Source organism: Zalophus californianus, chromosome 8 (genome assembly GCF_009762305.2).
Source record: "Zalophus californianus isolate mZalCal1 chromosome 8, mZalCal1.pri.v2, whole genome shotgun sequence".
NCBI lineage: Eukaryota > Metazoa > Chordata > Mammalia > Carnivora > Otariidae > Zalophus > Zalophus californianus.
The window spans coordinates 9,269,149-9,296,391 of record NC_045602.1 but is presented as its reverse complement, the minus strand read 5'-3'; the positions used below and the strand labels follow the sequence as shown (position 1 = coordinate 9,296,391).

The following is a 27,243-nucleotide window of genomic DNA, read 5'->3' as shown; positions in this document are numbered from 1 at the left end:
GTGCAAACCAAGTCCTGCAGTCCCAAGTACCCTGCTTCAAAATGACTAGCCGTGCAACCATGGGCAAGTCACTGAGTGTCTCTGAACTTCAGTTTTCCTATTACCATACTAACTACTTCCCATGGCAGGTGAGAAAAGCAAAGGAAACAATAGAGGTGGTTAGGTAAACCACCTAACTTATTTACAGATGTTAGCTACTATTGCTTTTATAGACTGAAAAGCAGACACAAAATATTTCCAGGACCTATCATGAGCTCAGCAATGTGCTAGACGCTAAGAAAAGAAATGCAAGAGAAAGCAGAAGATGTGGTCTCTGCTTCCAAGGAGCTTGTAAGCAAGTTTTCAGGCACAAAGAGGAAGCAAAGAGGGACTACTGTAAGATCCAAATAAGCAAACTAGTATTTTACAGAACAAGTTACAAATGGCTAGAAGATTCTGAGAGTCAGGCGTGTGCGGGCAGCTAGAGGAAAACACAGTGCGGAGGAAGGCAGGTACCCCACGGGATAGGAGCAAGGCTGGGAAGACTCACAGCTCAGATGTCAGCTTGGCAAACACTGGGATCTCATTTAAGATCTGGTCATTCCCCCTTAGCCGCACGCTTCCCAAATGTGGCCATGGCCCAGCCAGGCCAAGAAATCAGAAGGAAGACCTGGGGAAAGCCTGGTCTCCAGGCTGGCCATGCAAGAGTACTTCTCTGGACCCAGATGCCTCATCTGCAAGAGGCCACCAACGGCCCTTGCCCATCCCCACCTCTACTGGGAGGAGCTTTGAGAGAGGTCACGCAAACCTTATAGGGACTAAGGACCACCTCCAGGGAGGCCAGCTGGCTGACGGTGGAGACACAGACAAAATGGGGTAGAAGGGAGACGAGGAAGACATGCACTGAGAGCCTGCCATGTGCCAGGCACGGTGTCATGCACCTGCCACACTATCTCATGAATTCTCTCACCTGGAGCTGAAATTAGTATTCCCATTTTACCAATAAGAAAACTGACCCTTACAGCAGTTGAGAGTATTGCCCAAGATCCTGTACCTAATAAGTGGAGGAAAGATTTGAACCTGAGTCCTTGAGGCACCAAAGCCCACACTCCACATTACAGAGCTGGAACCAGACCCTGACTGGGGCAGACACGGCAGGGAGGGCCATAAGCGGCTTCCTCTATTCTCTTCTCCCCTTGGATGGAAGGGGGAGAGGTTTCAGTTGGAGACATTTGCTGGGGCCCTTGGAAAGGTCTTGGGGGCTAGGAAAGGTAGAGCCAGAGGGTAGCACTTTAAGGGTGACTCACGGCTCCCCCACAAGACAGAGAGGGGAGCATCCCAGGGGACCCAGCTCAGGGGCCTCAGTGGGGAAGGACTGGAACTACATACTCTGTCGAGGACCAAAGATATACTCTGTCCAGGACCAAAGATGGGGCATCTGACAGGGTGCTCCCTGGAGGGCGTGCCTGGGCAGACAGAACAGGTAAGGCAAGGGGCTGGTCTCAGGGGCCACCAAGGTGAAGAAAGCCAGGAGCCTGGGTCCAAAAGTTAGGGAAGGCATTGAAGTCAGGAGCTGAAGAATGCAGGAACAGCACATACAGACTCTGCTTCTCAACCTTGGCACATCATAGGTATATATGGGTGCGGCCAACCGCAGGATAAACATGCCCCATCTCCCTGCAAGATCAAAGCTAAGTAGTTCCCAACGATATTTTTACATTAGCAAATGGAATAGAACTCAAAATCGCATGAATTTTTAGAATGAAACATGAGACTTCAAAGAAATGTTACACTTGAGGCAACCACTGGAGCTGCCCCCCAAAACCTCCCAGCCATTAGGCTTTGCAATGGGAAGTTTCTGAAAGGAAATCTAAGGAGGCAAAGAGGTAACAATGCAGAGGGAGAAGAGGAAGGCCCATGCTCAGGGGAGGGCTGAAATTAGATATCTAAAGCTCAGGACGGGGGACACAGGAGGCTCAACAGGGGAGCCCTGGACTGGTCTCTGAGGGTCCACTTACACGAATATGGAAAGGTGCCAGCCAAGATGAAAGTCATCTCCTGCCCATCCTGGGTTCTAATGCCAAAAGAAATCGGCAAATCGAGTGTGTGTGTAAACTGCAAAGGACTCCAGGACAGAAGGAATTAATCATCTTTATTACAGAGCACTAACCCGGGCAGCCCTGCCTCTCCTGATTGGTCCTCGCCTCCCTGGCCACACCTCCCTCCTCTGTAGCTCCACCCAGCTTCCCAGGAGAGGCCCTACCCCAAACACTGCCCCGGGCGCTCTCTCCCTCATCCCCTTATCCACAAGTTGCAGGTGTGAGCTTCGCCAATATTGGTTCTCTTTGGCCACTGTTGCTTGGACCCACCGTCCACACACGGGGTTCTGGCTGAAACATCTCTGCTGCTAGGCCACCCTTGGGGAAGATAGGTCCACAGCATAAGAGGATCAGCAGGGAAGGGAGCCCAGCAACACACACAGGGGTACCCATTAGGGGTTGAACTGTGTCCTCCCCCTCAAAAAAAAAGAAAAAATTCATATGTTGAAGTCCTAATCCCCATATTTTCCAAATGTGACCTTATTTGAAAGAGAGTCATAATTAGTTAAGATGAGGTCACCCTGGAGTAGGGTGGCCTCTCATGCAGCATGACTGGCGTCCTCATAGAAAGGGGAAGTGTGGAGACACACCACGCAGGCGGACATCGTGTGAATATGAAAGGCCGAGCAGGGTGCTGCTTTCACAAGCCACGGATTGCAGAGAATGCCAGAGAATCGGTAGAAGTACCAGCATGGAACAGAAGGAACGCCACTGTTGACACCCTGATCTTGGACTTCCAGCCTGCAGAAGGGTGAGGTGACAAGTTTCTGTCGTTGAAACCCCCCAGTGTGTGGCCTTTGTCAGGGCCCAGCCTCTCACCCAGGACTACAGAGGGCTTGTGGAAGCTGTGTGTGAGCCAGGGCTTAAGGAAACAGAGGGTTCCAGATCGAGAAGGCGGGGCATGAACATTGTTCTGGGCGGAGGAAAGAAGGTGAGCAGCAGGATGGAGGTTTTTCCCAATTAACTACTGCTTGCTTCCCTAAGTACCGGGCTTCTCGACAGGAAGTGAGAGCTGGTGGTCTCCCACGGACCACAGCGAGACTTAGAGCTGGAAAGGGCCTCAGAGATATAGACACATCTCTGGTCTTACAACTAGGAAAACCCAGGGCAAGGGGAACAGAAGCTTCTGGGGTCACCCAAGAATCAGAGCCCAGCCAGAACTGGAAGCCAGGCCTCCAGAAACCTGCTTGGTGCCCTGATTTCTGCTTGCAACACAACTGATGGGACATAGGCTCTGTGTAAGAGCAGGTTTCTCTTTAGAACAAGGCTTTTTAGATAAATAAATAAATAAATAAACAAACAAACAAATCAATCAATCAATCTCCCTTAGCCATGGCTTTTGTTGGTACGATACAAAGTATTTTGTGTTCCAGGGTAAAGATGGCCCCTATGAGATGGGAATAGGAGAAGCTGTCGCCCCTCATGGCTTGGGAGTGCTGTCACCTGAGGAAAAGGAGCTTCATCTGTGGGTGTTCTCACCTTCCTGAGGATCACTGAGGAGGAGACAGCACCCAGAACTTCCAACCGCTCACCTGATGACCTAGAATGCACTCCTTCTTCCGCTCAAATTCAGGCTCAGTGACCCACTCTTCCCTGAGATGGTTTGGACTCTTAACTGGATTTAAGGAGAAATTTCACTGTAGAAATCTTTGGGGAGGTTCGACAGGGAGGCTCTGAAACTTCCGTGAGTTCACCAGCCTCCCTCATCTGGAGGCAATGTTCTGGGCCAGGTGGGGTGGTGTCCGGCTAGCCGGGGCACCTCGTCCAAACTAGAGGAGCTGGCTGGAAGAATTCCAAGTCCACCCATGCTATTCTCACCCCACTGTCTCCTCTCACGGGCTGTGTGACATCGGACAAGCCCCAGCCTGTCTGGGCCTCTGCTATACTGTGGAAGGCAGCTTAGCTATCTCACCTGGAGGGAGGCAGAGGGCGGGTCAGATGAACCTGGCATTTCTCCCCACTCTAAAATGCTGAGCTAATTCATAAATGCAAACATTAACATTAAAGATTAAAATGGGCTTGAGTTTGGGAACCACTGAGAGGAGCTCCTCTGATTTCTCTCCTCTCCCCTGTGAGCTCCCCTTCCTCCCTTCCTTTGCTCCAAAATTAACCCCTCCTCCATGAAAGGGGGAGGACAGCACCAGTGTGCATGTCCCTCCTGTCTGTCCCAGTCCCCGGCTCTGGATTAACCCTTTATGCCCTGTACATCACCTCATTTAATTCTCAGAACCCTGGGAAGGACTATGGTTGAGCCCATTCCACATATTTGAAAACTGAGGCTCATAGAGGTGAAACCACTTGCGGCCAAGGTCCTGATCTCCAAATACACCCACCCTCTTGCCCTAATGTGACACTGCATCATAGCAGCAAGTTGTACCTCGGATTCTCAGATCTATCCCCTTCGGCCTCCCAAGGACCAGGCTCCAGCCCCATCCCCCCTCTCTTGCACTGTGTCAGTCTTAACCATCTCCCTAACTCTGGCCAGCCAGCCTCCCCCACTTCTGTAATGCCCCATGTCCTCCCAGAGACCCAGTTCAATGGACTTTCTTCCAGCCAATGCATTCGCACCATCAACGAGTGCCCCCTTTCTCGCGACACCAGAGACCTTTCTTTCCTGGAGATCTTTCCCTGTCCAGAGCACCCCTCCTGTGCTTCTTTTATTCTGTAGGATAAGGGGTTGGGGGCAGGGGTATGGACTTAGAGGTTCTGGGCTCATCCCCGATCAGCTACTTCCAAGTCTCACTGATTTTTTTTTTTTTCTCTTAAAGCTTTCTCTGATTCCTGTCTCTTCCCTTCCTGAACCTTCCATATTTCCTCATAAACGACTGCCTTGTTGGAAACACCACCGCACAAGCTATCCACCAGACATGGGGGAAAGGCGTAATCATTTTGTGGATTCATCACAACGTGCTTACAAGGGAAAATAAAAATCAGATCATCTTGCTTTCTTAAGAAGGCTGATCTGAATGCAAAATTCCAATGCCACAGAATCACACTGTTTATTCAGATAGATGCCAGGGGGGAAAAAAAACTTAGCCCTTCCCAATTCAGGATGCGTTCCCCTGGTTAGAAAAGTGGCCTCTCCTCAATGGTCAGGAATATTTACAATGTTTTATAGAGAAGAGACTAACATCTTTGAGTAAGAGAAGCATGGGGGGGATGGGAGAAAACTGAGCTCTAAATTTTGAATGTGGTATCACACAACAGTGTCATATCTGGAGTAGAGAACATGCTCTATTCCAAAGTGTTAAGAATGAGCTTCAGGTTCTGGTTCTGACTGCTCCAGACTATAAAAATACACTCTCTTTCTTCTCAAGTTTTCCTAAATGAAGTAAGATTAAAAACAAACAAGCAAACAACAACAACAACAAAACCTTAGCCAGGAATATTATTTAAAGGTAGAATTTGTCCTAGCTAGAGTACAAACAGTTAACGAAGAAGAGAGAGAGATGCAGCAGGAGGGTGCTAATCTTATCTTGCCAACCAAAGGACAACCCAAAGCACCATTTACAGAAAAACCAAGTCTACATTAGTAGAGGGAGCAATAGGTTCTCATGAAAACCCACGGCTGTGACTATTGCCTCGAATAATAGAGTTCTTACACAAGCAGAGGTATGAGAGTGTTGTCTCAATTCTGAAGAGTCCAAATCATCTCTTTGGTTTCTGTTTTGCGATCTCTGAGAAGTGGGTAATAATGACATCACAGGGTGGTTGAAAGAAGCAGTTCATCATTTCTTCATGCTTTTCTCAGGGGAGTTCAATAGGTCCTTTGGGACTTTTGTTCTTATTGTCCACGTGATTGAGGGAGCAGAGAGCTCTTTATTGAGGGCCCACCATACATTCATTGCTCTACAAGATACGCATGCAGTGGGGTGTGGGGTGCAGCCCACATGATGTTTGGCATGAAACGGTTCAAGAGCAACATGCCTCCTAACCTCCGACTCTTGCTGCCAGGACTTCTTTTTAATGGTGTGATCTAGAAAACGTCATGGTGTCTATGTTTCTACCTGACAGCAGAATCTGTTTTCAGCTCACGCACCAACAAGGAAGTGAGTCTTGCTCCCAAAAGGCATTCACAACACCCCTACTTTCTCCACAGAGCAGTGGAATTCAACACTGAAAGGGAAGGGTGGGAAGCTAAGAACAGAAAGGGAACCATGCCTACATTCACAAGGAGAGCAGGCAGCCAGCATTTTTGCAGAGCAAGGAAGGAAGCTACCCCACTCCGAGACACAGTGGGAACGGCTGCACTGAAGGAACATGGGAGCAGTGCATGCACGGACAAGATGCCCGCCATCTTCCTCTCCCTCCCTTCCTCTCTCTTTGCCCCCTTCCCGTGTCTTCTCTCCCTGCTCACTCTCTCCCTCTCTTCCTCTCCCTCCCTCTCTTTCTCCCCCACCCATCTTGCTTCCTTTCCCTCAAACTTCAAACATGCTCAATTCCCTCCCATGCTGTGATTGACAGAATAATGCTTCCACCCAAAGACGTCTGTGTCCTAATTCCCAGAGCCTGTGAATATGTTACCTTATACAGCGAAAGGGACTTTGCATTGATTTAATCAAGGACCTTGAGTTAGGAAGCTCTGCCTGGATTCCAGGTGGAGCCAATGTATTCATAGGGGTCCTAACAAGAGGAAGGCAGGGGGGCCGGAGTCAGGGGTATAACCGCAGAAGCAGGGAGGTCAGAGTGTGGCAAAGAGGGAACCATGAGCTAGGAAGTGCAGATGACCTCTAGAAGCCAGAAGGGCACGGAAACAGATCCCTCCCCAGAGAGCTTCCAGAAGGAACACAGCCCTTTAGGACTTCTCATTTCCATAACTTAAAGAGAATATATCTACGCTGTTTTAAGCCCCAAAAGTTGTAGTAATTTGATACAGCAGCCATAGGAAACGAACATACATCTTAAAAATAATCTCCCCCAATCTAAATCCCTCCTTAGGCCACCAGCCAAAACTTTCCTTTCCTTCTTCTCCAAACTTTTAAAATTAGTTGTCTGATCTCCTTACTTACACTTCTTCAACCCCCATTCAACCTACTGCTTCCCATCCCCTCCCTACTGACATGAATTTTATAACTTATTGGTTAGAATAACCTATTGCCAATGCCATGGGAACCATCCAGCCTGAGAATGTTCGATGAGTTTACTGGAAGGGCGGGGTTGACCCCCATACTCACATCTTGAAACTGACAGCTCCATGCCAGACCTCTCCCCATAGCTTCAAACCACGTGCCCACAGCCGGCAGCACGTTTCCACGTAGGCACCCGATAGGAGCCTCAAACCCAAGTTGTTTGAAACAAAATTCATTGCCACTGCCTGCCCACTACCCCCCCCCAACACACACACAAAAGCCTTGCACTACTCTATTTCAGGTTGCACTGAAATATAGAACACATCACCAAGGTTACAGACCCACAGTTCATCTCGATTACTTACCTCTCCTTCGGTCACCCGTACCCCACCAATCTTGCCAGTCTCGCACCCTAACTGTCTCTTGAATCCATACATTTTTCTTCATTCCCCATGGTTGCTATTTTATTTGAGGTCACCATTACTTCTCGCCTGAAATCACCTCTTCATCTATCCACCTGCTTCCACGAGGACGGATCTGTTTTTCCCACTGCAACCAGAGTAATCAATCAGCAGTAGAAAATAGACTGTTTATTCCCTGCTTACAACCTCTCGTGGCTTCCTAGATGAGACAGAGTGCACTGCGTGGCTTATGAGGCTTTCAATAATCTAATGCCTACCCAGTTTCTCCTGCCCCATTTAACTTCAGACCTTGCCTCCAGCTTTATGCCCCGTCTACACTGTGTGTACCTGGCTCTTCCTTGCTCCCGTGGCTCTTGCTTCTGGTGATTCAGATCCTTCCAATCCTCGTCTCTCAGTTACTTGTCCTTCAAGACTCCATTCAAGCACCGTCTCCTAAAGAAAAGTTTTCTAGACTCTCCCAGGCTGAGCTAGGTTCCCCTCCTCCCGGCTCCCAGAATGTGCCTGCCAGCACTGGACACAGTGCCTAATGCATCAGTGTTTGCTGAGTGACTAAATAAATACATAAACAGTCCACTGTAGTTAATAGGTGTGGCTAACAGAGGTGAGAGAGATGCTTTGGGAGCCCGGTGGAAGTGCCTCCCCCTCCTGGAGAGTCAGGGAAGGCTCTGTGAGAAGGAAGCAACAGATCTGAGCTTGGGAGTGACATAGAGAAAGGAGAGGAATTCTGTGCTAGGCAGATGAGCAAAGTCAGCTCCCTGGGCACATCACCTCTGCAGGTCACACAGGGACCCTGCTTGCTTTAAGGCTCTCTACCACCACCACCCTGAAGTTCTTCACTTTTGAACACAGGCACCTGTGTCTTTCCGCTCACACTGGGCCCACAACTTCGGTACCCAATCGTGCAGGTAAGACATGCTTGTCCAAAGGCATAGGAACATGAGAGTTTGAACCTGACTGTAGTTTCAGTGTCTGCCCCTCCCAGCCAGACACTTAACCACAGTAAGAGTACATCTTCATCAAAAACAATGATGTAATGTATGGTGATTAACATAACAATTAAAAATTTAAAAAAAAAAAGAGTGCATCTTGATCTATTTATAAATGTTTAGAGTTTAGGCGGGAAACACCAAATCCCCATTTCCAAGGCTTTTTCTGCTCAACACTTAAATACGCATATCATGGGGAAAATCAAACCCATATGATTAGGGTTCATTTACACTTTGCTCATCAAAATGGCCTCCTGCCCCACCCCATGAGGGCTATCTCATGTCCACGAAGCCATCTTCACTCCTGTGGAGTTTCTGGGTTTAAAAAGGGGGGGTTGAAAAAATCTGAATCTGACTAAAGAAAACTGGATTTAACCCTCAAAAGGTCTGATTACATTTTGCAACTCTACCTCTCCCAGATCAAGGGGGTGGGGAGCGGACTTGGCTTAACTCAGTCCCCCAGGTCACCCCAATATCCCTGTGGCAAGCACAAACCCCAAGGAGGGACACTTCCTTCCAAGGAGGCAGTGCCTTGATTGTGCATTAAGAACTAGAAACTTGGAGGAAATCATATCAATAGCTGCTTGAGGGGAAAATAAGCCTCCTGCTCACACTGCTGCATTTAGAATCACAAATCTTTAGGACTGAAAGGGATAACTGAGATCATCCACGATAATGACGACCATCTGCGCAGCACTTTACACTTGATAAATCACTTTCTTATCTAATCTCTGCAGCTATTTTATAAGAGAGGTACTATTATCATCACCCTCAATTCTAACACTAGGAAAATGAGGCTCAGAAAGGTTGTGTGGATTTCCTAAGCTCACACAACAAATACAATGGTGGGACACAGACTCATGCCCTGGACACTCCCCCAGGGCTTGTCTCCAGCCCTACTCACCACTTCTCAGGGTGAAATAAGGTCAGGATTGTCCACACCCTGGCCAGGCTGGCCAGCGCCCATCACACACAGGGAGGGGTGACAGAACAAGAACACCCACCTTCTGCCTGGCGTCCTTTCTGCTTCTCCAAGTGATGCTCTTCTCCCTTGTTTGGAAGAAGTCAGGAAGGAAAGGAGCTTATCTCTTCTCATGAGGTTCAAAGAAATGGCTTCATTGTTTCTGACATTGCAACACCCACCCCTTTGAAATAGTCACAAACAGAGTGATTCGCTTTAACATATGTTCTCTTTCCCATTCTTGTAACAACCTGGTAAAGTAGATATTCTGTAACCCATCTTCCTCCAAGAGGAAACTGAGAGTCAGCGAGAATAAATAATAGCCCCCTATGACCTAAATGGTAAAGAGCTAACAGTGCCAGGACTTAAGCCCAAGTTTTCTGGCACCAACCGAAAGATCTTTCCACTAAGCCGCACTGATGGCATTTGGCTGCAATCCCACGAGGACAACCAGTGGCAGAAGATGGAGCTGATGGAAGGAAAAGGGAGGGACGAAAGTTCTCTCCAAGGGCCTGCAAATGGGACAGATTACTATACAACCTGCCTGTTTGGCCAGGATCATTAAAAACTATGGGAAAATTGTATGCATGAGGAACAAGACAGACTGAGAAGAACACAGACTGGTTGAGAGCAAAACTGGTTGAGAGTACATATGTATAGGTATGCAGAAGATGTACTGTTTTACCTCTTCCAAATATATGCAAAGTAAGCTATAAATTAGTACTAATCAGTACCCGTGAGGTGAATTAATTAAAAAGTTATAATTCACAAGAGGCCTATGTTACTCAATAATGGATCACCAAAGCTTATGAATATGAGAATTAATTACCTGCACCAGATGTTGAAGGAATGCTTAATTTCTTGAGCTGTTGGTTGCAAGCATCCACTGATTCTATACAGCTTTGAAATGAAGCTAACATTATTGTGTTTACTAAATCATTATTTTAACAAACAGCCACCACTTACTAATGACTTAATAATCAGTGCCTTGCTGTGCTAGGGATCTTATACTCATCGTTTCACTGAACCCTCACAACAACTATGTAAAATGGACATAATTATCATCATTTTATATGTGCTAAAAAAATAAAAAATAAAAAAAAGGCTCTGTGACCTAAGAAGCCAAGGTCACACAAATTACATAAAGAACTGCACATATGAACTCATGTCTGCCAAATTCCTCCCAGGCAATGGCATTTGGTTCAAATGAACCCCTGACAATTCTGGTTTCCTTAACTCCAAATGACTGAAAATTTATCCCATTTGTAAACCATTTGGTTTTGCCTGTTTTTCACCCGAAGCTTGGAGAGACTCTTGAATCTTAAATCTGCAGGCACATGAGTCCATTCATTTCATGCTATGTGTTCATTTTTTAACTTGTTTCTCAATTCCACTCGAACCAAAACCAAAATCAAATGTTTTCTGCCTGGTGGGTTGCACACATACAGAGCCAAATTCCAGTCAACACTGCAAGGGCTGAGAAGCAGAATGAGCACAAATAAGCCACAGCCACAAAATCCCAAAACCGCACTGTGTGCGGCTGCAGGAAAAAGGAAGCAGTAGAGAAATTAGAATTTAAAAAATGGATTCCATGTGGTTTTAAGTTTTTAAGATGTTTTACATTTTAATAGTATTTTTTTTTACTTTCTACAAGAAACCATTTTTCTTGGTTAATAGAAAAACACAGGATAATTATTAAAATTACCAATGACAGTTTGGCTGGGTATAGAATTTTTGAATCACAGACTTCATAAATGTGGTTCCATTGACTGCCTTTACCCAGCATTGTAGAAAGAAGTCTGAGGGATCCTTGATTTTGTTTTCCACTGTACTTGTTTGGTGGTGGTTTTTGTCTTTTGCTTTTTGTTTTTTCCTTTCCTGTCTGAAGTTTTTTTAGGATTCTTTTGTTATCTATGGAATTCAATATATTCACAGGCCAAGTCAATATGTTTGTCAGACTTACTTAACTCTTCTTGATAAGATTCTCATGACAGGTTCACAAACGACTTGTGGAAACATTTCATTCCATACGCTTCTGAATGTTGCTTTCATCATCTTGTATCTATGTCATTTTTTTTCCTCCATCCAATGCTTCACTCATGATTTGGTGCTCTACCATTATTTCTTCATGACTTGGAATTTCTACTTATGTGTGTCCTTACATTATTTTCTGGCATCTGCTTTATCCCAATAATGGCAATGGAATGTCAGTCAAAATGCAATGAAATATCTTAGGAGATTTAATGTCCTAAAGTTTATAAGAACAAATCCATAAAATGAAATGGGACACTATGGGGGAGGAAGTGGGAAACAAAAGAAATTAAAAGAGGAGAGAGAGCCAGCCAATAAAAGATATTAAAATGAATTTTAAAGCTCAAATAATAAGAACAGTGGTAGCCCATTGCCAATCTAAGCAGGCAAATCAAGGGAACAGTATAATTTTGTTTATTCTTCAGAAGGTATTTCAACTAGGAAGGGAAAGGACTCTAACTGGCAATGGCAGTGAAGCTCCTAGCTAAGCACTGAGGGGAAAAAAATACCATGCTAGAACCTGGACATACATTTTATAACTTCAGTTCTGAATGAATTTAAAATGTCAATTAAAAAAAAATAAAAATATTTGACAAAATTAATAAACATTTATATAATCTTCATCTATAAGAAGGCTTTTTGAAGTATTTCCCCAAATGCATTCAAGACCGTAAGGTAAAAATCAGACAAATTTAAGTCTATGAAAATCAATTAGAAAAATAAACATGGAAAGCAGTAGAGAAAGATACCAATGGGAAATTCACCAAAAAAGAGAGAGAAAGAAATACATATGGCCAAAAACAAGAAAAACATTTAACCTCACTATAATCAAAGCATTACAAATTGAAGGAAACTCTTCACATGTTCTCAGCTTCCATCTCTTGCTTCATAGTCTCCATTTTTATGCATTTGTGAAACATAAAGGGAAGATTTGATTCAGAGAACCTGATGAGAACTCAAGGTGGCAGAACTTGATGGAAATTGGTCAGAGAGAAGACAAACATGAGCTGGAATAACACAACTGTGCCCTGTAATAAAAAAGACAACAGGTAGGACTAGAAAATTCACCATGGACAGGGGCAGTCAAAGAAGACATTTTAGGAAAATTGGGCCCTTGAACTTGAGAAAAGACAACCAGTACAGTGGACTCGGGTATACTCCAAACTTGGCAGCCTGCCTCAGGTGATCAAAATGGCTATGAATTCACAGACGATAACCAGACAGTAGGAAATTAATTCAGTCTAGATGGCAAGAAGCTGTGCTTGTGAGTCATGCTTTATAGTTCAAAAAAGTCCTTTGATGCATTATTTTCACATAATCAGCTCACCAGGTTTGGTATTAGGCAATGCAGAGACCATGCCCTCATTTTAAGAAGAGGAAACCAAGGCTTAGGGAGATGTGCTCATGTATGTGCAGCTGTACCACTAGATGTTACCAGAGGAGGTACTTTAGCCCCAGCACAGAGGGCAATGCTGCCTTCTTCTTCACCACCTCTGTTGCCACGTAGAATAACAGTAACCAGCTCCGTACTTCTACGTCAAAGCTGCATGGAGTTCAAAGAGTGAATTCTCATCCAAAGCTCAAGTTCTTGTACTAAGGAACACCAACTGGTGTTGGATATAAAACGTTAGTAGACAAGAGTGTTCTTAAAGAATCCAGATGCTCTTACCACCAAGAAACCCTTGTTGCTATATAACTGAATCTCCTTCTAGAAAGAGTAGGGAAACATGATAATGGAAGTATAAAAGTTGCTTGCCCAAGGGCATCATAGCTATAAACACATAAATTAGAATACAAACTAAATGCCAGATATGCTCTAAATTCTCTTTCACCTCTGACCCTTATAGGAAACACGGATTGAGTAGGAGGTAAACACACACTCAGAAAAGAACAAACAAGGCAAGAGGACTGGAAACCACTTGATGATAAGGGGTGGCCAAGGAAACAAGGGACTAGAAATAAGAAGATACTGGTAGACAAGAGTGATGTGTGTGGTGCTGTCTTAGGAAAGACTAACTCAGTTCAAATTGCGTGGCCACAAAGAGGGAAATTGAGACTGAAGTTAAAAGGCCTGGGAGTCAGGGTTTGCTAAAGGGTAGAGCCATCCAAAGATGAAATAAGCAGCTTCCAGGAAAGGGAAAGGGAAGGAGAGGAGGAAAACAGCTGTTGAGCTCCTGTCTTGATCTTTGACATGCATGACTTCTAACCCCTACAACAATTTTCATACCTGGGCATTATCAACCCCCTCTTCCAGGCTGGAAAATTGTTACTCAGAAAGAAGCCATCTGATCAACATCAGGGGCACCGAGTTACTGAATGCCCCATCAGGAGGATGTTAAAACAGAGGATGGAACACCAATTTAAATAGATTTAGGCATCACATGTGACAGGTTGTGGAAAAAAATCTTTATGATCCCTTCCAGCCAGGGAATCCCATGATTCTGTTGTGTTTGGGTGTTACTTCCTAATCACAATGAAGTACCGTGTCCTTCAAAATACTGAATGGAAAGATAAAGCCCCACTGATACTCAACTGCTGCCACCACCACCATAATCACCACCATGATGACCACCACTACCGTGACCACCACCATGATCACCACCACCATGATCACCACCACCATGATCACCACCACTGTCATGACCACCACCATGATCACCACTACCATTATGATCATTATCAGTAGCAGCATCTGTTGTATGTGGGGGACTAGTATAAACTATAATTACAGATACCGATTGCCATTAAACACAACGGCTGCCGAGGTAAGGATTGTTGTCATTATTTCATGGATGATAAAACTGAGCCAAATTATTTACAAAAGGTCATCAAGCAAGTAAATGGCAGAACTCAGACTCAAGCCCATTGTTGTCTGATTCCAAGCCTGATACCATCTTCAGAATGCCCCATTCTCTCCCTAAATCCTCCTGCATGCCGCCATGCCAATCCTGCACCTGAGCGCAGAACATACTGCATTAGGAAGGAGAGGAGCAGTGGTTGGAGCAGTCCCTGCTCCCATGGATTTTTTAAAAAAATGTGTTCTCCTGCGCAGAGCTACCACAACAAGCATTACTTCCACGCTACTGTACTCCTCGAGAACATAAAGAACTTGATGGCATGATAAGAAGCTGACAGGCTTCTAAGCTCACTGTGGCTCCAAAAGGTGGCTCCAGGACACAGTGGCATGCCCTACCCACAGAACCTCAGGAGGCAAGATGCTACCTTGCAGAGTGTAGCTCATTTGAAAGATTCATCCCTGCAATGCCACATTCCCCTCTCTGGGGATGCTGACTTGGCTTGCCTTCCTTGCAAGGTGCGAAGGCCATCCATAACTTTCCCCACACTCAGCAATTTTTCTGACTTTCTGGCTCTTTCAGCTGAGGCTGCAATGTTAAACATGTAGTTTTGTAAATTAATTCTTTGAAGATTCACTCTTGTCAGCTAACTCTCCTCACTGCAATAAGCCAAGGAAGTCGCTTACTAGCAACTGAATTTTCCACTTTCATGTACTCCCAAGTCCTTTTAATTTAAGACAGTGTTCCAAAACCCCTATTCAGCAAAACTCACCAGTTATACACAGGAATCTCTAAAATGCTCACTTAAAATTAATGGAGAAAGTTATCATCTCATCGTGGCCTTAGATATTTTTAAAAACTGTCTCAGTATATCATCAAGAGGAGAAAGGAGACAGAAGACGAATAAGTCTTCAGTGATCATTCAACTCAAAACAACCCCAATCTTTCAGTTTTATTCTCTTCTCCTCAGCTATCATCTGCACCATAAATAGCCTGTGCCAAGTTCTAGAAAAGTGCACTAGAGGTGAGAACGCAGAAGAATTCACAGGTGAATAAGGAAGGGACATACAATCCGCCATAGGGCAGAGCAGGCAGCCCTCAGAGGAGCAGGGGTGTCCTGGGGCAGCTCTGGGCTGGGAGGCCTGAGCCCTGGGTTTTGGTTCTTCAGCATCCCTAATTTACCCCATACATTTGCACAAGTTATTTCCCCTCTAAACTTGCTCATCTATTACAACAAAATTAAAAAGTGGAACCAGATCATGCTAAGATTCCTTCTACCTCTAGCTTTCTAAGAGTTAAGAATAGCAAAATGTTCCAGGAGAAAAACAAATGTTCTAGCAGAAATGAGGAGAGTGGTTCTCCCTGGCTCGATCTGAGAAAGTGCTGGAAAGGCTGCCGTCATGTGCTGGTCTGTGCGGAATGCCCAGGATGTGGGTGGATCTGGAGGTGAAGAATGTCTGAGAGACATTCTTGTCAAAGGAAACAGATGATACCCCTACTGCTGCTGAAGATGAATGGAGGGGGAAGTAAGGAAGGGGGAAGAACAGAAGGAAAAAGAGGGGCAGGAAAATAATAATAATAATAATAACAATAATATCTGCATAGCCCTCGGTGGTTTATAGACCAGTTCCATACACACTGGCTCCCTTAGCGCTCAGAACTAAGCTGGGAGGCAGGGATCGGCATTTTAGTCCATCTTTATGGACTCAGGGTTGACCCTACATCGAGTAAGTGATGGAGCCAGGATTCAAACCGAGGTCTGGCTGACAGCCAGCCTCACATCATACAACCGTGATCACAAGCTCAGGATGCTGCCACCACATGACGTAGTGTCCAAAGGAGCTCGACACGCATGTATTCAGCAGTGTTCATGACAAACACGGTCTCCAGAGGCAATGAAAGAGAGCCCCGCTGTGTTCTGTCTTGATCACCTCAGGACCACAGCTTGCAGTTCTGGGTCCCACACTTCATAAGGAAAATTGCCCAACTGGAACATTTCAGAGGATGGTGAGAATCTTTATATCCAAGTAATATTAGGGACAATTGAGGCATGTTGGGTGGCTCTCCTGGAAAAGGGAAGATATAGCCTGTACCTAGCATTGTTTCAGAGTTATCTTAAGGTCTATTGTATCAGCCAGAATCCCAACTGGGAACAGATGGCTGTATCAAATTAGGTTAATCAGAGGAATATTTGTTTACAGGGGAACTATTTGCAATGGGACAAATGTAGAGGAACCGAAAGGATAAGGTTGGTATCAGAAGAGCTAGCTTGCCTAGACACAGAGGATGTTGAGAGGAAGTCATCATTGAAACATGAAGAAAGTCACGTAGAGAGAAGATGTCCCTGAAAGAAATGGTGACCATCAGTCGGACAGGAAGGACAAAGCCAGTCAAAGGTGACCTCACAAGTAGGAGCCTAGGGAATACAGACAATGAAACTTATTCTCTCTCCTGTCAATTTCCTGCGAAGATACCGTTGTGGCGAAATCCAACCAGAAGTCAGAGCATACAGGACCCCATGGATGAAGTTCCAAGTTAGCCCCCCAGGACAGACAGCAGAGTGGAGAAGGTGAAGGCAATGTCTGGAGGGACAAATGGAAGACATCAGACAGACACAGCTATCCCATAGAAGAATTAGACATGGTGTGAGACCACGAGAGAATAAGTGGGGGACCGGCAAAAAGAATTAGGAACAAAGGGATGTTACAAGGAAATGAATTTTAGCTAAATTTTAACATAAGAAAGGAACAAATTGACAGCCAAAGAGAGGTGAACTAGGAAGGAATACTTCCATAAAGACTACTGAGCTCCCCAGCCTTGAACTTCAAGTCAAGGTGAGAAGACCAGTGAGTCAGGAACGCTCTAGAGGAAATCCAATGTTAGGCTGGATTCAATGACTTATAAAATTTCTTCTAACTGTGATATTCCAACATTTTATGAAAAAAGGAAATAAAAAGTAAAATAGTAGAAGGGATTTTTTTAATTAATCTAGTAATATTCTCCCCCTTTTCCTCCTCAATCTCCTCCCAAATTAAGTATTTGCGTTCATCTTAACCTGGCAGCTAATAGAAGATGCCTCCTGATTAAGGATGGCACCAGAGATAAAGTTCTGATTAGGCAAAATTCTGGAGACACTTGAGTTGTTTTTGACAACCTTCTGCCTTGTTTATTGTGGTCCTGGGATGACCTTGACCAGGAGAGGGAATGTACTCTCTAGTCCAGACCACCTCAAACCACTTTCTTCATCTTCTTGAGGAGTATCACATTTGCTCACAAGATTCTGCTCCATAATTCCCCACAGTGTCTCTAAAGGGGGAGCAGATTATAATGAGAGAGTAGCTGGCAGATAATTTGACAACTTTATTAACGTTTTAAGTTTCTTCTCTCTTGTTTTCCAAATAATAGTTTTCCCCGTCTTAATTACCAAAGGAGTTTCACTGTGATCACTATCGAGCTTAGTTAAAATCTAGATTTGCTGATGCTTCCATTTCCTGAATTTCCAAACCAATGCTTCAGAGAAGTTTAGCAATTGCATAATTACCCATAATGTACTTTATATACTAGAGGCATCTTGTGGGCTTTGTATTAAGTGAATAATAGCAATGTTGTTTTGAGTGAATAATAGTTTCGTTAACTCCATTGTTACTAATTTACACTTAGAAAACCAAGGTCGTTTGGAAATGTATGCACTGGAATCTGCCATATCTTGGTTACACAATATGCTTTTCATTATTGCACAATGTCTTGAAGAATGGAACTAATAAAGCTGATATTTCATGGTGTCGGGTGCAGACTAGCAGTTTGATGTAATGTTTCAGCTCATGACTCCTTGTATGCAAAGAACAGATTAATCTATTCAACTGGAGAGAAAGACCACCCAAGGTTTAACTGTGCAGGTGAGGCACAAAAGGCTGGCTCATAACTATTTCCTCCCAGAATGAATGTAACCAATTGGCACAACTCCAAAGCAAGCATGATAGAGCCATAGGTCGATAGATTCAATTCCTATTCTAGAAGAATAATGAATTAATTCAGTCATGTTCAGTAAGCCAAAATACTGCAGCCATTAGGGGAATCTTTTAGGAGCAATGGTTTTGATTTCTTTGCTCCTACATAGAAATAGCAAGTGGAGGACTTGATCTTGTGACTGGTCCATGTTATAGCATGTTAGCGAGGAGCTGTTCATGCACAGGCATGCCCCATAAGGGAGGCAAAATGAACCCCGCATTCCTGGCAAAATCATCAAAATGCGATTCTCGGTGCCAGAACTTCACCCAATCACCAAAAAATCCTTGTCACATGCATAATCTCTCCTACCCTCACTCCAGTATGAGCTTGTTAAGTCCTAAACTGAATGGGCAATGTCTACCTCTTCTCTACATTTCTTCAGCAAAATCTGCCTTCACTCACACATTTATTCAAACATCATTTATAGATACTCACAGGCACTCTGCCTGCACTGTGCAGGAGGCTTTCACAGACCAGATCTCATCTCAACCGCATACTGATGCATGCCACTATGTCATTCCTGGTTTGATCATATCTTCACTCTCTTCCAGCAACGTTGATCCACACGCTTGCTAATGCAGATGGGGAAAACAAACTTAGAGTGGATAGTGTGCTTGCCCAAATCACCTGCTCTCTTCGCCTGTTCAGGCTGCTATAACAAAAATACCAGAGGCTGGATACCTTATCATCCACAAAAAATTATTTCTCACATTCCTGGAGGCTGGAAGTCCAAGATCAAGATGCCAGCAGATTCAAAGTCTGACAAGAATTCTCTTCTTGATGCTTAGACAATAGTTTTGTTTTGTTTTTGTTTTTGTTTTTTGCTGTGTCCTCACACAGAAAGGAAGAGGGGGTTTTCTGGAGGTAGGGCGCTAATCCCATTCATGAGGACTCCACCCTCATAACTTAATCACCTCCTAAGACCCCCCACCTCCCAATACCATCCCCCTGGGGATTAAATTTCACCATATAAATTCAGAGGTGGAGAGGGAGGACACAAACTCAGTCTATCACCCCTGGTAGGAAGTCATAGAGCTGAGGTAGGATTCCAGGTCCATCATAATGCAAATTTCATGATTCTTCTACTATATCAAAGTATGTCAGACACTGTCGTCTCCCCTAGACTGTAACATAGTCCTTTTTCTCACGGGCTCCAACAACATTACAGGGCACTGTCCCTCACACCCACACATTCAAATGGCTAGTACTTACTAAGAACTTACGGCATGCCAGGCACTGCTCTAAGTGCTTTACAGGTTGTTTACACATCCTTCGGTCTTCATGACAATAATGAGGAAAGTTACTAATATTATCCTCATTCAACAGATGAGCAAATGAGGCACCAAGATGTTCAGTAACTTTCCCAAGGTCACCCAGCTACAAAGTAGCAAAGTTGAAATTCAAATCCCAGTGTGTGGCTTGAGGCTGTGCTTTTTTAGTCCCTACACCACCCTGCTTTGAGATTTCCTCCAACAACATAGAGGCGTTTTATTTATGGACAAAGCAACCATTTACTAAATGCCTCCTGCGTGCCAGCAGTGAGCAGGTCCTGGGCACCCAAGAGCTAATGAGACAGTGTGGTCCTTTCCACGCTAGAATTTTAGCATAATGGGAGAGACAGATATTAAACAAGAGCTATGAAGGAAAACACTTACTACTGGCAATGCAGAGGTGGGAGACAAGATCCTTTTTAGACTGAGTTGTGAGAAAATGCTTCCTGAATCTAATGGGAGGAGATTCAGCACTTTGGAGAAATGTAAGTGATGCATGGGAATGAGACCCACTCTGTCTCTACAGTTCACTTTCTCAGTCTGAGTTTCATCTCAGTTTGGACCCTTACTAGCTTGGTGCTTTGACTAGGTTACTTCTTTGAGATACCATTTTCTCATCTATAAAAGGGAATAATAAGCACTTCATAGGTTGCCAGGATCATTAGAAAGAATATAGAGAAAGCACCTAGTCGAGTCCTCACCTCTGTAGATACTGAACAAAGCTTTGTCCTTGGCCTTTCCCTCTCTGAGCTGGGGACCATTGTGCCATGGGGGCAGGTGTCCATACGAATGTTATAGCTCAGCCACTCTCACACCTGAATCTTCGTGGCCAGACGTGTGAACTGCTCTCAGTAAGTGTTTGAAATGAAGCAAATCTGAGTGTCGGCTGTGAATACATGGGCAAAATGATGCCATCTACTTTTCAGTATCTGCCCTCAAGTGGTAGATCATCAGAATAAGCTCGGTTCTGCTTCAATAACAGGAAAAAACAATCCCAAATGCCCAGAGACTTCAAACAACAAAGGCTTATGCGACTTGTCACCATAACCGACTAGAAAGTCCACTGTACATCATCCTCATTCAGGGACCCAGGCCGACAGCAGCTCCATCCCTGTTTCCAGGGTGGCTGAGACTGGTCAAAGCAAAATGGCAAAGTGAATGCTGGCCCTTGAGGCTTCTGCTCAGACACGACACACATCACCTCTGCCCACACTGTATCATCCACGACAAGTCACATGGCCACACCTAATTTCCAGAGTCCGTGGAAGAGTGATCCTATGGAGTGCCCAGAAGAACAAGAGACAGTCGATGGACCGCTCCAGTGACCCCCACAAAGAGTCTGTAAAGACACTGCGCATGCCAGGCGAGAAGCGATGGCAGGGGGCGGCTGCGGGGGTGGGGGGTCTTCCAGGAGAACCATCAGCATGGCAGCCCAGCAGGCTCCCCTCCCCTCTGGGAAGCTTCTCAACATTACCCAGAGCTTTCCAAGCACTTCCACTCAAGTAGCCCTACTGTCTGGGAAGACGGAGCTCACCCCTCTTCATATTTGAGACCACAGACACCTCCCACTGACGTGCAGTTTCTCTCACGCCTGTGGTTTCATCTTATTAGTTCAGTGGGTTTTGCATCCTGCTCCATCACATAGCACGGTGTGTTTTAACAGCAGAGTTGATGCTTAGTGACAGTGCACGGTGCTTACCCCGTGTTTCTGCATTACCACTGACCTATCACCTCATGCTCCTGGAAAAGCTCAGTACGAGATTCCTCACAACTACTCTTGGAATTTTCACAAATTGCCCAAATCTCTAAACCATCATTTTCTTACTTAGATCATCTTTCTTTTCCTGAATAAAAATATTGCCATTTACTGAGAACCCATTATGTGCCAGCCATTCTCTTATTATCTGATTCCATACATTATCTACTTTACGTCATTCCCAAGTCAGAACTGTTTTCTGAGGAAGGCACAGAATGACTGTGGTTTCCACTGATGACAGGACATGGAGGCTCGGGAAGGTCGATGGTTTGTCAGAGCCACACAGTAAGTGGCAGAGAAGGAATGTGAACCCCGTTCCAATGCCTCCGAATACCCCCATCTTTTTCCACTATGACCACTTAGCTTCACTAAGAAATCCACCTCAGGTTTCCATCAACACAAAAGAGAACCCACAACACCAGCTGCATTTCCTTCCATCCTGAGTGTGTGATCTTGGCTTGATCTCTTTCAGGGACAAACTGAATATAGTGTCGTTCATCAAGAAACACTACATTACCTCACAAGTAGCACCGTGAAGCTCCAGTAAATTACAGGAGCTGAACAGGATAGCCCCGTTCATCAACCCGCCAAACAACTCATATGTCACGCATCAGCCTCACAGCCCCTGGGATGACAATTCACACATGGGGAAGACAAACTCCTATGCAGCACAAGCCCTTGGAGTCCCCAGTGATGAGTCCCACTAGGATTATTTATAAAAGACCCTGCTTCCTGGTCAGGGGGGCGGGGGGTTGGGGCCAAGGGAAAGAAGCAAAGCAGTGGGCTTAAGTGCAGTGCAGTTTTCCTGATGGGCTTACTGGGCTTTTGCTGATCATCCGTGTGTCAGTTAAACGGGGACCCTGGGGGCAGTTCACAGGGGCTCAGCTGGAGGGAAAATCAGCACACAGATCAGCTCCACCTGTCAGGTCCAGTTCCAAAGACAGACAGCCTTTCTGAGCACAGTACTGCTAAGTGACAAAGCCACTCCATCTTACATTTTATACGAGATGGATCAGAAATGACATTGTAAACATAAAAGCAAAGGCTGATGTAAAAAAAGAAAGAAAAATAGATTGAACAATGAAAAATTGTAAATCCCTACATGTCAAAAAAAATTCCCCAAACAAAATTGAAAGGCAAAAGACAACCTAAAGGGGAACATGTTTGTAACTTCAATGATACTGTGTCAATCACATTAATACAGGGTGATTCATACTAATTGAGTTAAAATGTACATTTTTTTTTTTAAGGAAAAGGACATTCACAGAAGAACTCTAAAGGGTCAGTCAGCATGTCTAAAACATTTATCCGTAATGGTAATTAGGAATACAAATTAAAATAAGGTAACATTTTTTACCTAATTGATCTTTTTTCTCTTTTTAAGATAATTCTGAGTGCTCTTCGGAAGGCCATAATGCAGGCCCTTTCCCTGTGGAGAGTGCTATGTAAATTCTAGGAAAGCAATTTAACAAACTGTATCAAAAGCCCTATGAACGTTGTCGTCTTTGATCTAGTAATTCCCTTCTGGGAATCTGTCTTGGGAAAATCATCAGAAATGTGGGTAGAGATTTATAGTCCAGAATTTTCAATGTTATTTATAATAACCAACATCAAAAACAAACAAACAGAAAAGAATGGGAGCAACCCAAAGAGCAAAAATAAATAAAATTAAAGGCAGGGTAAGGTGAGATAAAACAGGGCAGGGAGCTACAATAGAGTATTAAAAGAATTATATGATGACATGGGGAAATATTCATAATATAGTGTCAGTTAAAGACAAGCTTTGTTACAACTCTCCTAAAGGAAAATACACAAACATATATGTAAACAGTCATACCTCATAGCTCACTAATATGTTCATAAGACAGGAGCAAACACACTAAAATACTGGCAGTGATTATCTCTGAAAGGTACATTATGGATGATTTTTTTTTCCTTCTTTAGATTTTTCTGTATTTCCCCAATTTTCCAAATTAACATTATATATATTATTATATACTATGTATTTATTAAATATAGATTTATTAAATACGTTATAAATTTATTATATGTAATAAATTTCTATATTTATTAATATAGTATATATTTGTTTTATATAATGCATATTATACACATATGCATTTTTATAATAAAAATGGTTTTTGAAAACAGAATATGATAGATTGAAAATCTTGCCCCAAATTATTCCCTCCCTGTATCCGCGCCCTTGGGTGGTATCTTACCACTGATTCTGAGCTTCGCCACATAACTTGACCAGAGGGATGTGAGCCACTGTGTTGCAAACAGAGCTTACAAGGTGCTTACACCCTGAAGCTTGTCTTAACTTGCTGGACTTGGAATCTGAAAACAACCATAGCATGAAAGAGCCCGAATTAGTCTATTGGGTGCTGAGAAACACATGGCCCAGGTATACCCCTCATCACCCCAGCCATAAGCCAGCTAGCCTCCAGAAACAGAACGTACCAGCCAACCAGCAGCTGACCACAGATGCATATGGCAAGCCCAGAAAGCATCCTCAGAAAAACCACTGAGCTGAGCCAAGCCCAAATTGCCAACCTGGAGAATTATCAAATAAATTGTCATCATTTTAATCCACTAAGATTTGGGGGTTTTTATTATGCAACAGAAACTAAATGATACAGGGAAAAATGTACTCCAGTAGTAAAGTTGAAAAATCTTGGGTTTCCCCATTGGGGACATTATTTGACCTCTCCGGAACCCCATTTTTTAATCTACAACTTGGGAATAATACCACAGGCTTCCCTGGGTAGTTGCAAGCATCAGATGAATTCATGTACATGACATATAGTAAGGCTAAATAAATATGCAATGAATTTGAATTACCATTAATTGTTAGGAACTGTTGAGGGGAAAGAAGCATTTAAGAACATGAAGAACAGATGATCAGGATACGTCCATCTCCACAGCCTAGGAGTGGGTTAAAAATATTACTTTACTAGTCAAAGGATTTCATTATTATGAGCAATGGATAAAGCCTCAGGCTGGTCTATATCCTACCTTTTCTGCTGACTTAGAATATGACATTGGATGCCTTTTATATTGATTAAGGCAATTAATACCTAAATGGTGGTCCCTTACGTCTGAGCCCATTGCAGTGGAGCAAGGGAAGAGCTGTGAGCAGGGTTATTTCAGATGTAAAGCTTAGACTCTCACAAACTGGTGTCCACTTAGTTCACCTGCCACTCACAGCCCACCCCAGCCCATATGCTTAGCACTCCAGCCAAAGAAAATAGCTTAATATTCTCAAGACAGAATACACAACTCTTGTACATTGCTTGTGCTGTTCTTCTGCTTAGAATATCTTTTCCTATAATCAACTCCTAGTCATCCCTTCAAGACCTACCCCCAGGAAGACTCCTCTGAGCTCCCAGACAAAAGTATCTCCTTCCCTTGTGTTCCTACAGCTGTTTATCTTAGGCCAGGTTCGCTAGAAGTAAGAACTAAGACAGGGATGCTTGTGCCCATGATTTATTAAGGAGCTCTCAGGAGGACACTTAAGGAGGAGAGGGAAGCAGGATCTGGCAATGGGAAAAGCTAAGCAAAGATGTGGACTCAGCTGAAGTCTACGTGGAACGTAAAACCACAGAGCTGTCCCACCGTGAGGCGAGGGGCCCATCTGGTCTTCTGTATCCCTGTACCCCCATAGGAGTCAACCATTGGCTAGAAGCCATCGTCAGGCAGAGGGCCTAACCTTCCAAACATTTCCAGGGCTGCACCCATGATCCAAGACAATTCTCAAGAGGAGGGGGAGCCACGGCCAAAGGGATCTAGATGGGCACCAGCAACATCTGCCTCGGTCCACTCAGCACCCCTCAAATGCCTTTGCTACTCACATTAAATCCACTCCATTTAGGTACAGCGTCGTCAGGATTCTGATGGGTCATCTTTCCTGGAGAAACTTACAAGAGAGGCTGTTGCGCTGGTGCCAAGCTCATATCTGAAACTCATCACTTCCCTCCTCCACCACCCACACTGACTTTCTCTGTCGGCTAGCACCTCTGCTCCTCTGTGTGCATTTTCCTGAGGGAGAGGGAAGATCCAGATCTTTGCCTGAGGGTGTCTGATGTCTGAGACCCCAATTACCATGCCCTAATCGGGCCATAGCCGTGGAACTTGCCCATTTACTGTTAAAATTGAGTGTGGGAGTGCCTCGAAATGCCCAGAGGATCACCTCAATGCCAAACATATTTCTTCCCATCCTGATTACGAAGCAGCCGCCCCACTTCTTCATGACGACTAGAACCAATTACGGCTACCAATATGGCAACTCCTTTCTTTGCCCGATGATTATGGGCACAAAGAGCCCAAAATGACCAGCAGTGGCTGTAGCTTCAAGTTTAGTGGGCCCTTACTGTACTCCCTGGTGGTAACATTTCCACCGTGGGACCCACGATCTCTAGATCCTCAGAGCCCAAAGTTGCAGAGCTGGCAGGAAGCACAAATTCCTTAAGTGGGTCCCCAGGGGTGACGGCGAGCAGAGTTACTCCTTCTAACTCGTAGCTCCTGGACCCGTGTGTCCTATGTACTCCACAGCTCGACTCACTGCAGAAGCTACACTTCCCACGCCTCCTTGCCCACCGGCTCCCTGAGGGCAAGGTCTCTGTTTATTGATCTCTGTACGTATAACAACTCACATTCTACTCATGGTGAGTAGAAGAGAAAAAGTGCTTTCTCATACCCACGGACACCATGTGTCCGGATGGTCTGACTCACGTTCCTCCATCAAAGCATCAGGAGTATGGTCCTAACTCCTAATACAGGGACAATGGGTCAGAACATAATTTAATGGGACCGTCCCAGGGTACCCGAAAAACAGTTGGCTACCCAATTTGGGGGCAGTTCTTTTAAGAGCTAGCAAAGTTAAAAATACAGTTAGCAGTGTATGTATGGTCTGGAAGAGGGAGGGAGATGCCAAAGGCCAGGGTTTCCAAGGGCCCCGACCCTGGAGAAAATCTGACTTGGAAGATGAGCTCCGTTTCCCTGCCAGGCTCCCTTATGTGGGAATCAGGGCCGAAAGGGGTCACGGCAATGTCAGGTCTCTGAATCCGGGCCACATCTGTTCTGGGAGTGAGGGCAGGATGGGCGGACGGGTGACCATGGAAATCTCCCTGGCCACAGCCAACCCTGAATATCCTGCCTTGGCCAAAAGGGGCCTGGAGAGGAAGCAGACTCAGAACAATTGGGAAAGGTCTAAAAACCACAAGAGTCTGATGAATACAGCCAAGAGGCTGCCCGGTGATGCAATTCAAGGGAGACAAAAAAAGAAAGAAAGGGGGGGAGAAGGAAAATAAGAAAAAAGAACGCCCCAATCCTGCCCAGGAGCATTCATCAGTCAGCGTGACCTTCCAGGAATCTGCTGACAGACACAAAGTGTTCTGTGTGACTTTCTGCCTGGGACCTGGAATGACTGCGACTCGCAGAGAAGGAGGGAAGACAGGAAAGGGGGCTGGAGCGCGGGGAGGCTGGCGGGGGTGGCCTCCGTTACAGGCACGGCGTTGTCGGGCGCCATCTGCTGGTGGTGTGAGGAACCACACCCACCTCCCGGACCCAACGAAATAAAACCGTGTTTCTGAAAGAAGGTATCTGAACCAGAGAGGAAAAAAGAACATATATATATCCACCTATGATGAGCCAGATGCTTCCACATACCTTTCATCTCCTTTGAATGTTATGTTCCTTTTAGGTGAGAATCCCTATGCTCGTTTTGCAGATGGCAAACTGAGGTTCAGGGAGAGGACTGATTTCACCGAGAGCTAGAATTGACCAGTCTGTGGTCCTTGAAAGATCATTCCTCCTTCTGAGTCTATGAGGGCTGAACAGTTCCTGGAGTGTAAATGCTCGCTGA

The 27,243-nt window shown here is 44.8% G+C and overlaps 1 long non-coding RNA gene across 1 annotated transcript in view; it reads right to left on the bottom strand.

Annotated features, from left to right (window-relative positions):
* LOC113938108 overlaps positions 1-19,632 on the bottom strand; it is a 54,372-nt gene extending 34,740 nt beyond the window's left edge. Inside the window, exons 1-2 of the long non-coding RNA XR_003524827.1 lie at positions 19,563-19,632; positions 18,786-18,922 (exon numbers count right to left, since the gene is read on the bottom strand). This is a non-coding gene — a long non-coding RNA (uncharacterized LOC113938108). The remainder of the gene's footprint in view (positions 1-18,785; positions 18,923-19,562) is intronic.
* Between the last annotated feature and the right edge of the window lie 7,611 nt (positions 19,633-27,243).